Genomic DNA, 13,149 nt, shown 5'->3' with positions numbered 1-13,149 from the left:
ATGGAAAGGCTCCATCGACGTTGGACTTTGCGTAGATCACGATATCCCATCTCTTCTTTCGCTATTTTTGAAATGTTGCAGAAGGCGAAACACGAAGAATCGACGAAGTTGGCTTCGAAATCCTGGTCGGAGATCAATGCAATTCTGCTCCTCAAGAGATGAAAACCCTATCTAAACTTAGAGACCAGAAAGAAAAAAATATTAAGCAGGGCCTTCAATGCTTGCCACGACACATGACCTTTCCATTCGTGGCACCCAATCACTAAACATAATTCGCATTTCATGGCGTAAATGAAGTAATTGGTTCACATTTGAAGAAATCGGTTTATAGGAGTCGGTGGTGGATCCAATGGTCGAAATTTTTTGAATTGTCTAACATTAAAAGTGCAAAGCGGCACTTAGGGGAGTTCTTCCCAAAGAGAAACACCTTACAGCGTAATTATAGTTTTCTTTTCTTTTTTTTTTTAAATTAGATGACAATATCTGGCCTTGATGATGAACCACACTAGCTTGTTCGAAATGTGTGGACAAAAATTTTCGCCTATGTGATTTCTACCGAAAAGACTAACTCTTTTTAATGTAATATGAATCACAAAAGTCTGAATTAATAAGTTAAGTTATTTCCATTTAGAATGAAAATTAATCTCGATTCGACCTGGGAATTAGTTTTGGTTTGCTAGGTCAGCATCACTAACGAAGAGGCCACGAAAGCCGTACGACACTGAGGCAGGGAGCTCAAAGGAGGCCACGATTTCAAGTGTCGGAGATTGCGCGTCCATCACCACAAAACTAGAACTAGAAATCCCGATACCTTCGTTTTATGTAAAAGCACGATGTACCCGTTGTCCTCCTCTGCATTTGGATCCAAACTCCTGGCCACGAAGAACGGCTCACTGTCGAAGCACCCGTCACCATAAGCCCTCGAGGCGACCACGCACTCCTTTGCAGCCGTCGCTTTCAGCATATCAAAGTCGAGTTTAACAACCCCGCGGAGTTTAGGCAACGGTGCTCCTATACACATGTATGCGTATCTGTTCTTCGCAACGAACCAGGGATTGATGATGCCCAACTCCAAACATTTTGAAGACAATGGCTTTCTGGATACAATCCTGTTTCTCAAATTTATGCGGACTTTCTCTACCATGGAATGAACCAGATGGGTTCCCTCTGGAACTTGCTCACTGGGTATGAATTGGCCACAATTATCACGATCTCGTCTACTCTCCATATAGGATACCAGAGGCATTCGATATTCTTCTTTCTAATCGTCCCTGTACCAGTATACTTATGAGCCCAATAGATATAACTTTCGTTGAATAAAATCCTTGCCATTTGCTGCAATTGATAGTTGTTTCCCTGTCATACCAGATTACTTTAACGGGCATTCCTTCTGGTGCCCAGTACGCTGGTACCCCAATACTTGTCAGTTAATGCTGTTTTCATAGCCCACTTTCCAATCTTGTAGTTGATGCAAATTTTCTATTAACACTGGAACATCACATACTGAATTGTTCCATTATATGATTATTTCGACCTCCCGGTATTTAAGTAGCTCGGTATGGGCCTCACTAAGGGTGAACCATGGATATTCATTATTTTAGTGTAAAGCCTTGTTTTTTGGGGCCATTTTGGCCAAAAACCAAGTACACAACAAATATTTGCAAAACACAACCCTGGGCAAGCCCTGAGACTCCTATTATGCAACGTCATTCCATGGTGGACCAATCATGGAATGCCACGTGGTCCATTTTTTCCTACTCATCACTGCTACATTACACCTGTCAAGTGATACAAGATATCGGCTTTGGCCTTTTACATAAAAACTACAATCTGTTGTTGCCCGAAATTTTGGTATTTTAGGTAGGTGGATGAATTATTCGGATGACCAAAAGTGGTTGGAATCCGGGCAAAAAATTTCCAAAATTTTTGTAGAGGCAATGTTTGAATCATATTTTTGATAGTGGAAATAGATTCAGCATCATCATAAACACTTAGCACCTAAAATTTTGAAGTTTAACAACTATAACTTGAATTTACAAATACCCTTACTGAATTTTCTCAAAATATAACCAAAATTTTCATAACTTTCAAGAAAAAAAACAACCTCAGTGAACTACCCGGTATCCTAAATTAAGACTTTAAGTTACCTACTAAGTCACTTGCTATGTTCTTTGCTTCCACCCTTCATAACATATTATGTGTTTGAGGGCTTATATGTCTCTACCACGTGTCACTTTCCAATCGTCTAATTATTCTGTTAAATGTGCCAAAGCTACCTACCACTTGTCAGTACCTGCCATCATCACGCCATCGAATCTACCAATTGACATCCACGTGAAAGTGCCGCACCATGCTAGCGTCCATGTCATACTAGTTGCCACATCATATCGGCGTAATGCTTTATGCTCCATTTGGTACCTGGTGCTTTAATCACTGCTAATCCTATTTAGTGCACGCTATTTTTGGTTTAATCATCATTAATCATGGATTAGGGCCAAGATTTAGGAGAGAAAAAAGTAATTAGCCACAATATTTTCAACCATTATTTCATCATTTGTTTCGACGTCGTGCTTTTCTTTTATTTTCCTTTGCCCTGGAGAAACACTAAATTTGTTTAGTGCGGGCACGTCAAAGAAATGCCAAATTTTGTTCCTTGTGGTCGTCCCATTCCAAGTAACACCAAATTTTGTTCATTATGGAAACATCAAGTTCTTTTCCATCTTCTCTACAATGCCCTTTGTTGCTTGATTTCAGTTTGGATCCACTTGAGTCTCAACTTCCTTGTGCACTACAACACTTCTTTAATGAAAATATTTTACTACACACTTAAAAAACATTGTAGTTGAAATCAATGATAATATATGTATAACATTTATGACAACATTATTTAAGTTTGAGTGACACAATAAATTTAATATTATAAAAGATATATTGTATCATACCATGAAAGGAACCAACAAGATAATTTTAGTCTTTATATATTAAAAAAAAATAAGGAGAATAAATTTAATATTATAAAATATATATTGTATCATACTATGAATAGGAACCAACAAAAATATAGATAATTTAATTTTTATATATTAAAATAAAATAAGGAAAATTAGTTATTCAATCTTATTTATACTTTTCATTTTTATTATATAATATTAAAAGTATAATGCTAATTCAAAGGTCAATATTTAGTAATCAAAATATTTAGAAGTTTTGAACCCAAGACTTGCGGTTCATTGGGACTTCATTTCCATAGCCATTGTCAATTAAGCTATCCCAAGCAAACTTTATTTGAACATATTTATAAGTTGTTAAAGAGAAAACTATTTTTAAAACTTTATAAAAATTTTGTTTTCTACGATAAAATTTTAAAATCACACAATATCTACAAAATGATTCTATATGATACATTTGTTTTTCTACATAATTATTTGAGCATAATCATGGCATCTCAAAGTTAAAAGCTATAGCAAAAAACTTTACATATTTGCTTTTTAGGAAACCTAGCATAGCCATTTGGCTTATTACTATGAAGTTGTTCTTATTATAAGAAATGATTTGATCATCCTTGAATTTATGAATGTATGTATTTTCTTGGAAAGATCAAGGGTTCTTTAGATATAACATCAACTCAAGAGGTGTAAAAGAATTTTTTGACATTGTTGGACAAATACTTTTATTGGCACAATCTAACTCTTCCACATTTTGGCTCTTTATTTAGAATCTAACAATAAAATTTTTGGTGAAATTATGAGTTTTTGTTCCTTAAGATGCATTCTATACATAAATAGATTCAACATCAAAACCTTTGTACCACTAAAATTATGTAGAATTCATAACTCAAATTTGTGATTCCAACAATTCATATTGCATATCTTTCAAAATATATCAAAAAATATGCCAAAAAACCAAAACATAAAAAATTAAACAAATTTCAATTACTATACAACTTGAAACAAACTCAAATAATAAAATGACTAACCTATATCCTCTGACATCCAATGGCTAAACAACTTTGAATTACCAAATATCTGTAGAGGTTGTAAGTTTCTTTCAACCACACATCTAAATACTCGTGAAGAATTCATTGAATACCACCATTTTGTTAATGCTAAATACCCAAGTTAACCTTATATAAAAGTGATTATTTTAAAATATGTTATTTGTGAAATATGTTCTTTGTGAACTGATCCTAAAATTCATTTTTTAAAATATTATTTTTATTTAAAAAAAATCTTTTAAAATAAATGAAAATTCAATTCTAATTCTTATATATTAATATTTGATTTAAATAATAGAAAATTTATATCAAATAAAAATTGATTCAATCTTTTTTATTAGGTTTAGAGTATGTCTTAAAAATGTTTCTTTGTTTGTTTCAGTTACTAGTTTCAAGTGGTGTGGTTGTTTCACTACTAATATGATAACTGAATTATGATTAGTTTTTCTTATTTTATAGAAATATTTTTTACAATTTTCAAAATACCACATTGAAATAACAAATTAGTGGTCACTCAAGTAACCATTTAAATTAGATTATATATAAAACAATTGTAAAAAAATATCAAATAGCCATTTATTTTTTTGCTCAAGTAAGAGTAGGTCCTTCTATTCAACTATATAAAAGAGTTACATAATATACATGACAACCCAAGGCTCTGTGGCCCACATAATAGTCGGGCCCCACAACACCTTAGTTACCGAGCCAAAGTCTCACAAACCGGGCCAAGGGCCCACAAAACATTACAAACCTCCGTCAATCGTGCGATCTGTCTCCGAAGATCTAACGGTCGAGAGGCTATTTCGGGAATCCTTCATGCTCACCCTTTATCCTTCTAATCGGACCCAAAAAGACGCCTGAACCGACTCTATAACCATTTCAGGTCCGCCTGGGGAGATAACCCACAGGCATTTTAACTGCCCGAAATCCACGTGATGCGTGCGATCCCAACAGGAACGTGCAACTAGCACGGAACTTAACTACTATTGCGGACCCGAAGCCTTATAAAGACATCGTCTAAACAAATTTCGGGTCCATATGGGTTGTTAACCATCTCGCTATTTGCCACGCGAAATACATATGATTACTTTGATTTCGCCGACCTGCCAACATTTTAACTAAGTCCACATCACCACTAGTTAAAAGGTCATAGTTAATGTAATTTGGGTCAATGCGAAGACTTGTCCTATATAAGTTTTCCCGCCCGAGAACCATAGGTTTATATAGTTCCGGGTACATTTTCCCGCCCGAAAACCAAAGGCATACTTTAGTAGTGTAGACTTTAGGAGTTCCGGGTATATCCCGCTCGCATTTTACCAAGAGCTGCTTCCTCCTGTAGACCAAAATTCCTCTGTTTCCATCATTCTTCATCCTGTTTATTTCCTCTGCTCTGATAGAACTCCCTATCTAAGTTCGCTTGTCTGTAACACTCTTCCCTCAACCGTCCATGGGGAGTCCCTGTCCATTCATATTTCATGTAGCTCTTGGAGTAGAGTACTCCTTCATTTGCCAATATATCCGCTAATCTGTTGGTTGTTTGGTGCACATGAAAAAAACTAAGGGTTCTCATGGTTTGCAGGTGGGATTGTATGCGTTGATAGACTGGCAGTAACTGCTAGTGTCTCGACACTTTGTCTGGTGCTAAGCCATTGCAAATTTTCTTGACCGAATTAATTATCAATTCGGAATCAACTTCAATTATGGTATTATGTAAATTTGAGTCCCTCAATATTTCTAGGCATTGCTCAAGGGCCATGAGCTCTGCCATATTATTAGTGGCCTTCCCAAAATGACAGTGAAAGATGGTTTTTATGAAACCCTTTTCATCCCTTATGACTCCTCCATAACCAGCCATACCAGGGTTTCCTTTTGAGGCTCCATCTATGTTGCATTTCATAAAACCATTAGGGGGAGGTTGCCAGAAGTCCTTATTAACTGTTATATGACTTACATACTTGTTTATACCCTGGGGGAAAAGCCCCTTTAGTCCCAACTGAAGAAGTATCTGCACCTCCTGATCTTGAGGTTGGTTCTCAGAGAGGTTTTTTATGAGGGTTCCTACAGTCTCTCTGATCTGCCTTATAATCTGAGCCATGATGCTCTGGGATGAACCAATCCTGTTCTTGAAGATTTTGTTGTTGCATTCTTTCCAGACATCCCAGATTAGAAAGCCTGGAACCAAAGCCCAAGCTTTGTTGATTATTTCATTCTCAGAGAAATTTTTCCTCCAATTCCTCAAAGTACTGGTGATGCTGCCAATGTCCCTGTCTGTTTGTCTGAAGATTGAAGCCACCCAATTCCATAGGGTGGAGGTGAATGGGCATAGGTTGAGTAGGTGTTCCATAGTTTCTTCTTGTAATCACATAGCAAGCATTTAGATGGACCAACTACCCCTCTTTTCCTGAGGTTTTCCCAAGTCAGAATTTTTTTATGTTGCACTAACCACATGAACAGTTTGATTTTCATCCAGTTTTGGTTCTGCCATAGGTCCTTCCATACTTTATCAGGGTTTGGGAAGTCAAGCCCAAGGGCTATTCGCTTGGCCTCTTTGAGGTTAAAGTTGCCTTCATTGTTTTTACCCCATCTCAGTTGGTCTGAAGATGTTGATGTCAGAATCTTTCTCTGTTCCAAGATGGTTGTAAGAGCTTCTGCCTGGGCTTTCAACAGGGATTCATCACTGTATACCAGGTTCTTCCATATTCTCCATTTTCTATCGCTTCTGTCCTGATCCCAGAAATCATTTACCCTGAGTAACCCTTTGTCATCAGTATCATTCTTGAGATCGAAAAATTCTTCTTTTATCAGTTTAGGTTCTTGTTGCCAATTATCTTCCCAAAACCAAGCAAGGTTTCCATCTCTGATTTCCCAGAAACTGTGTTTCTGAACAATGGCTCTATTCTCCCAAGCTTTGTTCCAAATGTGGGAGAGCCTTTGATGATCCCAGACATTCTAATGTAATCCTTTTCTTGCCAATTGTTTGCATATTTCTGTTTCCATACTTTGGCCCAAGGGGAAACCGATTCTTTTAGCCATCTCCACCATAGTTTTGCCCCCAAAACTTTGTTTAGGGTTTCAGGGTCATCAAGTCCCAAACCTCCATGTGTCTTAGGTTTACAGATCTTTTCCCAGGCTACCAAAGCCCATTTCTTTTTCTCTTCCCCTTTGCCCCAAAGAAAATCTCTTTGGATATTTCTGATGTGTTGCACAACTCCCTTTGGAGCTGGAAGGGTTGAAAACATGAAGATGGGGACAGTTTGAAGGATAGATTTTGTAAGCACTAGCCGACCTGCTAAATTCAGAGACCTGTTTGTCCATTTCCGGATTTTGTCCTGGAGTTTATTAGTAACAGGCTCCCACACTGCCTTGCTCAGAGGTTTGTCTGTTAGAGGTACTCCCAAATATTTGGAGGGTAGCATATCTCTTTGAAAGCCTAGAATTCTGGTGAGGTTTCTCTGAATAGCAATATCAGTATTAAAAAAGAAAATCTTGGATTTGGTAAGGCTTACCTCTGTACCCGCAGCCATAGCATAGTCGTTCAAGATTTTTTTGAAGGCTTGAGCTTCCTTGACTGTTGGTGTACCTTGCAACATGGTGTCATCCACAAATTGTTGATGGGTCAAGGCATCCCCATTTAGAGTGAGTTTAAGACCCTGGATTTTGCCTTCGACTTTGGCATATTTGATCGCATTGCCTAGCCCTTCCATCATGAGAATAAAGAGGAAGGGTGAAAGCGGATCTCCTTGTCTGAGTCCTCTCGAAGGCTTAAAGGTTCTGGATGGTGAGCCATTAAGCAGGATTGAAAAGCTTGAGGTGGTTACAAGGGCCATTACCCATCTTATCCAGTTATGGTCAAAGCCAAATGCTATTAGTACTTCCCTGATGTATGCCCAGCTTAGCTTATCATAAGCCTTCTCTAGGTCAAGCTGTATGATCATACCTGCCTGCTTATTGCTCTTAAGTGAGTGAACCACCTCGTGAGCTTGAATGATATTATTAAGAATTTGCCTGCCTTCCACATATCCAGTTTTCTCCTCAGACACTAGAGTTGGAAGAAGGGGCTTAAGCCTGTTTGCAATTATTTTGGAAATAATTTTGTACACCACATTGCATAATGCTATGGGTCTAAATCTATCTGGTGTCATGGCATTATCCTGCTTTGGAATCAAGGATATGAAAGAGGTGTTGAGCGCCTTCAGAACAATTTTGTTTTTCCTTGAGTCCTCCACCACATCGAGGATATCTTGTTTGACTATATCCCAACAGGCTTTGAAGAAGTCCACGTTGAAACCATCCGGACCTGGAGCTTTCCCATTTTGCATTTCTTTAATGACTTCGCTAACCTCCTCTTCATTCACTGGCCTGTTAAGATTATAATTGTCTTCTCTCGTCACTAGCTTGGGAATGTGCTTTGTGAAGTCATTGATAAATTGTGATCTGTCTATGAGAGGCTCCTCTGCTATGCCTTGGAAATGTTGGACCAGAGCAGCTTCTATTTCTTGGTGGGTATTGAGCTGTTTTCCTTGAATATCTTTGATTTTTGTAATCCTGTTTTGAGACCTATGCTCCATGGTGGATTTGTGAAAAAACCTTGTATTCCTTTCTCCTTCTTTTAACCATTGTACCCTTGATTTCTGTTTCCAGAAGATCTCCTCTTGCTTGCATAAGCCCTCCCATTTCTGTTGAAGATAGTCAGCTTGTCCCTTACTCTCCTCGGTGAAGCCATCTGTGATGAGGACCTGGTTAATTTCCTGTAGCTTCTGTTCAACTACTTTTTTGGCTTCGAAGATATTGCCAAACTCATTCTTATTCCAATATTTAAGCCTGTGTTTGATGTGTTTCAATCTCTGATGCAGAAGGAACATCTTTGTGCCCTGAACATGCATATCTTTTGTCCACCATTTTTCAATGTTGCTGATGAAGTCTGGATGGGTAAGCCAAATGTTTTCAAACCTGAAAGGTCTGTTTCTCGGAGTTCCTATAAAGGACGCTTCAAGTTGAATAGGCCAGTGATCTGAGCCTCCAAAAGGTAGTATCATAGCTGATAAGTTAAGGCCTGTGAGGATAAGGTCCTCCGAAATAATGAATCTGTCAAGTTTAGAGGCCACTTGAGCCGCTCCTCCCCTCTTATTATTCCAGGTGAAGATACCATTACTTGTCTCTGTATCTACTAGCCTCATGTTGTTTATGAAATTCTGAAAAGCTATGGAATCTCTGCCTAGTGATCTAGTCCCACCTTTTTTTTCCGATAGAGATTTGATCATATTAAAGTCCCCTCCCAGAATCCAAGGGATACCCGGATGTCTTTCTCTTAGCTCCTCCAGTGAGGTTAGGAGCCTGAGTTTATCTTCAGGCTTTTGTGGACCATATACATTTGTGATCAAATAAACTTCCTTGTCCCCCAAAGGTTGGATGACCATTGATAGATAGTTCCTGGATGCTTCGGCATCTAGGATTCCAAGTTTCAGAGGGTTCCAAAGTGTGAGAATTCCCCCTGCTGCTTTGTCTACTTTAACTTCTAGATATTCATACTTAATAAGCCATTTGCTATGTATTTCTCTTATTTTGTCTATTGAACATTTTGTTTCCTGTATAAATACCATGTCTGGTTTTTCGTTTTTCATTCTATTACTGAGATTTCTCTGTTTCCTTTTACTTCCTAGACCTCTAATATTCCATGTTGTAAGCTTCATTAAGAAAGATTTGTAAATGAGTAACTTGTTAGGTCTTTCATCTTACCTGAGTTGATCATGAGTTTTCCACACTCTATCAATAGCTCATTCTGTTTTTTTCTTCCTCTTTTTTTGCCTGGGTTCTTGGGAGCTTGTCCCAATGTTGCCTCCATCGTTTTAACCCCTCCGTTGTCCTGACTATCATGATTTCTTTTAACCCCCACACCTTTTGCCTGAGTTCTCCAGAGGAATAGCTGTTGCACTTTGTTAAACTCCTCTTGAGGTAGCGAATCCACTCCTTTGGTTTGTCCCTGCTCCAGGAACTTTTCCAGATCGAGATGCTCCCTTTCAAGAATATCCTGCAGTTCATGATCCTCCGTTCCCACTTCGCTTGGGGTCATCTCTTAGTCCCTGTCAAGTTCCATAGTGCTTGGCAGATCCTCCTTGTGTTGGTTGTTTTCAGGTCTATCCTCCATGCTGTCCTCCTTTTCCTTCTCTGCATGGCTATCCTCCAGTTCCTGGTTCTCTTTATCGTGCCCATCTTCTTCTTCTAATATCTTGAACCTATTCTGACTAAGCTGCTTTTCCTCATTGAATTTCTTCTGGTTCTTTCTCCCTCCTCTACCTCTACCTCCCACTTTGGTAAAACTTTTCGTTTCTTTCCCTGAGGTGGCTTTAATACTGCTCTCGATTTTGTTTAAAGGGCAGTCTTTGAAGAGGTGCCCGTGTTCATGGCATTTGCGGCATCTGAAAGGAACATGCTCATAGTCCACCGCCTGCACCCATTCTTCATCATATACTTCTAGAATTATCTCATCTGATAGAGCTCCAGAAAGGTCCATTTCTACGCATATACGGGCAAAGGAGGTGTATTTTCCTTGCAGTGTGGCCTCTGATATTTAAAAAAAATGCCCTAGTTTATTGCCTATGGCTTTTAATGATTCTGGCTGCCAATAATCTAGAGGTAGGGAATAGAGTCTTATCCATACTGGTACCGAAGTGAATGTCTCTCGTTCTGGGACAAAATTCATCACCCATGGCCGCATATAGAGGCCTGCAGCAGCATAGAAGTATGGTCCTCCTTCAAACACCCTGTCTTTATCCTCTAGGTTTGTAAAAACGACTGTGAAGAAACCCTTGGATCCAAGGTGCAGATCTATTTCTCCCTTAGGTTTCCAATGATTCTTTATCCATGCATTTAAAGCTTTCTCCGTAGGCCATAACCCCATGAATTTACATATCATTGCATAAGTCACCATGTGCTCCCTATGCGCCTGTAGTGCTAGATCACTTAACACCACTTGGGGTGTGATGGTCACCCTAGGTTTACATGGTCCTGTCCGACTTCTGTGATCAACTTTCTGACTATCTCCCTCTATTCGCTTCTCTTTTCTGACTTCTTCCTGCTTATCTTCCTGCCCCTGTGAGCTTCTGTTTTCCTGTTTCCCTTTTCCTGAACTCCCGGTTTCAGCTTCCAGTGGCTTCTTGAAGCGATTGGAGACTGCCTGCCTATAGGAGGGAGTGGAACTCCCCCCCTCTCGCCCCTCCATGGTGCCCAACACTGATCTTCTTCTACAAACCCTAGCTTCGCGCATATTTTCTCTAGCCTCTCGTCTCTCATAAAAGTCGCAGATAGTTTAATTTCCATCAAATAGCCATTTTAATATTCTTGTTATATATATATATATATATATATAATTGTGAATTTTTTTTATTAAATCAATGGATTATTATAATTTATTGAAATTCATAAAAAAAGATGCTTATATATAAATATAATAACTATTTTGAGGAAAATATATGTCTGTCTTTGAAGGATGATGTATAAGAACTATTTTGAGAAAAATATATCTTTGTGTCTTTGAAGGATGATGTAAATTTAATGAAGTTTTAAAATATTACAATTATATTTATTATTTAATTGTTAGAAAGGACCTTAAGTGAGAAGAATAAGAATTTATTCTCAACCGCTAGAAATAATCTCTCCTTATATATAAGAATTTCTTCTCAACCATTACAAATAATCTATATATATGTTTAGTCATGAGATTTTGAATTGCATGGTTAAAACATTATTTATAAAAAAGTCATTGATTCAAATTTTCCATATATATTAATTTAAAATAATAATAATATCAATTTTATAAAGTAATAAAAATTAAAATAAAATAAAATATAAATTAAATTAAACATTTTACCAATTTTATGAATAACATTTGAAAATTTTCATTCCACATAGAACTCATATAAAATTTGACAAGAATAGTCCTAAAACTTGACGATAATAGTCCATGCCAACTTGTACAAATAAAATGTCATTTGTATTTTTGAAACACACTGTAAATTTAGAAGTTTCTCATTAAAAGACCAAAAAAATAGTTTTCTCCCTTTTTTAAATTAGATGGCATGGCAATATCATGAGTTGTTTCTCTTTACCGTGAATATTAATCTGGATGCGAGCTGGCAATTAGTTTTGGTTTGCCAGATCAGCATCGCTAATGAAGAGCCCATGAAATCTGTACGGAACTCTGGCAGGGAGCTCAACTGAGGCCACGATCTGAAGGGTCGGAGATTGCGCATCCATCACCAGAAAACTGGAAATCCCGGTGCATTCGTTATGGGTAAAAGCCACAATGTACCCGTCATCCTCCTCGGCATTTGGATCCGAACTCCGGGCCACGAAGAACGGCTCACTGCCGAAGCAACCTTCGCCATAAGCCCTCGACGCAACCATGCACTCCTTGGCAGCCGTCGCTTCCAACATATCAAAGTCAAGTTTAACGACCCTAGAGAGTTTAGGCAATGGTGCTCCTATCAACATGTATGCATACTTGTTCTTCTTCGCAATGAACCGAGGATTGATGACGCCCAACTCCAAACATTTTCAAGACAATGGCTTTCTGGATACAATCCCGTTTCTCAAATTTATGCGGACTTTCTCTACTGTGGAATGGACCAAATGGGTTCTCTCCAGAACTTGCTCACTAGGTAAGAATTGGCCATAATTATCACGATCTCGTCTAGTCTCCATATAGGATACCAAAATGTTTATGATTGCAAACAACATAAGCCCCAACACAAAAGCATGTCTTGCCTTGATTATCTTTTAATGAAATATGAAAATTTCTCGTCTCTAATTCAACCCATATTGGATACAAAACAAATTCTAATCTTGAATCAATCTGGGAAGAAGATGAAGAGGAAATGGTTGAACTTTGTAAAAAGACTTATCCTTCTCAAGCATTTCAAGTTTTGCATTCTCGAAGAAGTTATGATTCGAACTTCTGTGAGAATTACAAGTGGGGAATCTCTGATTTTGTTGATAACAACAGCAGGAGGTTTTCCACAAAGAGTGCGGAGTTTGCTCCCAAAACATATCCTTACTATAGTCCTCTGATTGGCTCTAGAAGTGTAGATCTTGGACTTCATATTTGTTATCCATTCCCAGATAGCCCTTCATTTACCTTCAACAAGTCGTCAATTTCT

At 38.0% G+C, this 13,149-nt stretch overlaps 2 pseudogenes; both read right to left on the bottom strand.

The window, feature by feature from the left end:
- Window positions 1-778: 778 nt before the first annotated feature.
- On the bottom strand, window positions 779-1,228 carry LOC149255866 (putative carotenoid cleavage dioxygenase 4, chloroplastic pseudogene; annotated as a pseudogene).
- Window positions 1,229-12,130: 10,902 nt separating this feature from the next.
- Window positions 12,131-12,484, bottom strand: LOC149255865 (zeaxanthin 7,8(7',8')-cleavage dioxygenase, chromoplastic pseudogene; annotated as a pseudogene).
- Between the last annotated feature and the right edge of the window lie 665 nt (window positions 12,485-13,149).

This window comes from Pinus tabuliformis, chromosome 7 (assembly GCF_031772625.1).
Source record: "Pinus tabuliformis cultivar Carrire ecotype Pingquan chromosome 7, CPIR1, whole genome shotgun sequence".
Taxonomy (NCBI): Eukaryota; Viridiplantae; Streptophyta; class Pinopsida; order Pinales; family Pinaceae; genus Pinus; species Pinus tabuliformis.
Note: the sequence above shows the minus strand (reverse complement) of the source record. Positions and strands in the feature narration are given on the sequence as shown.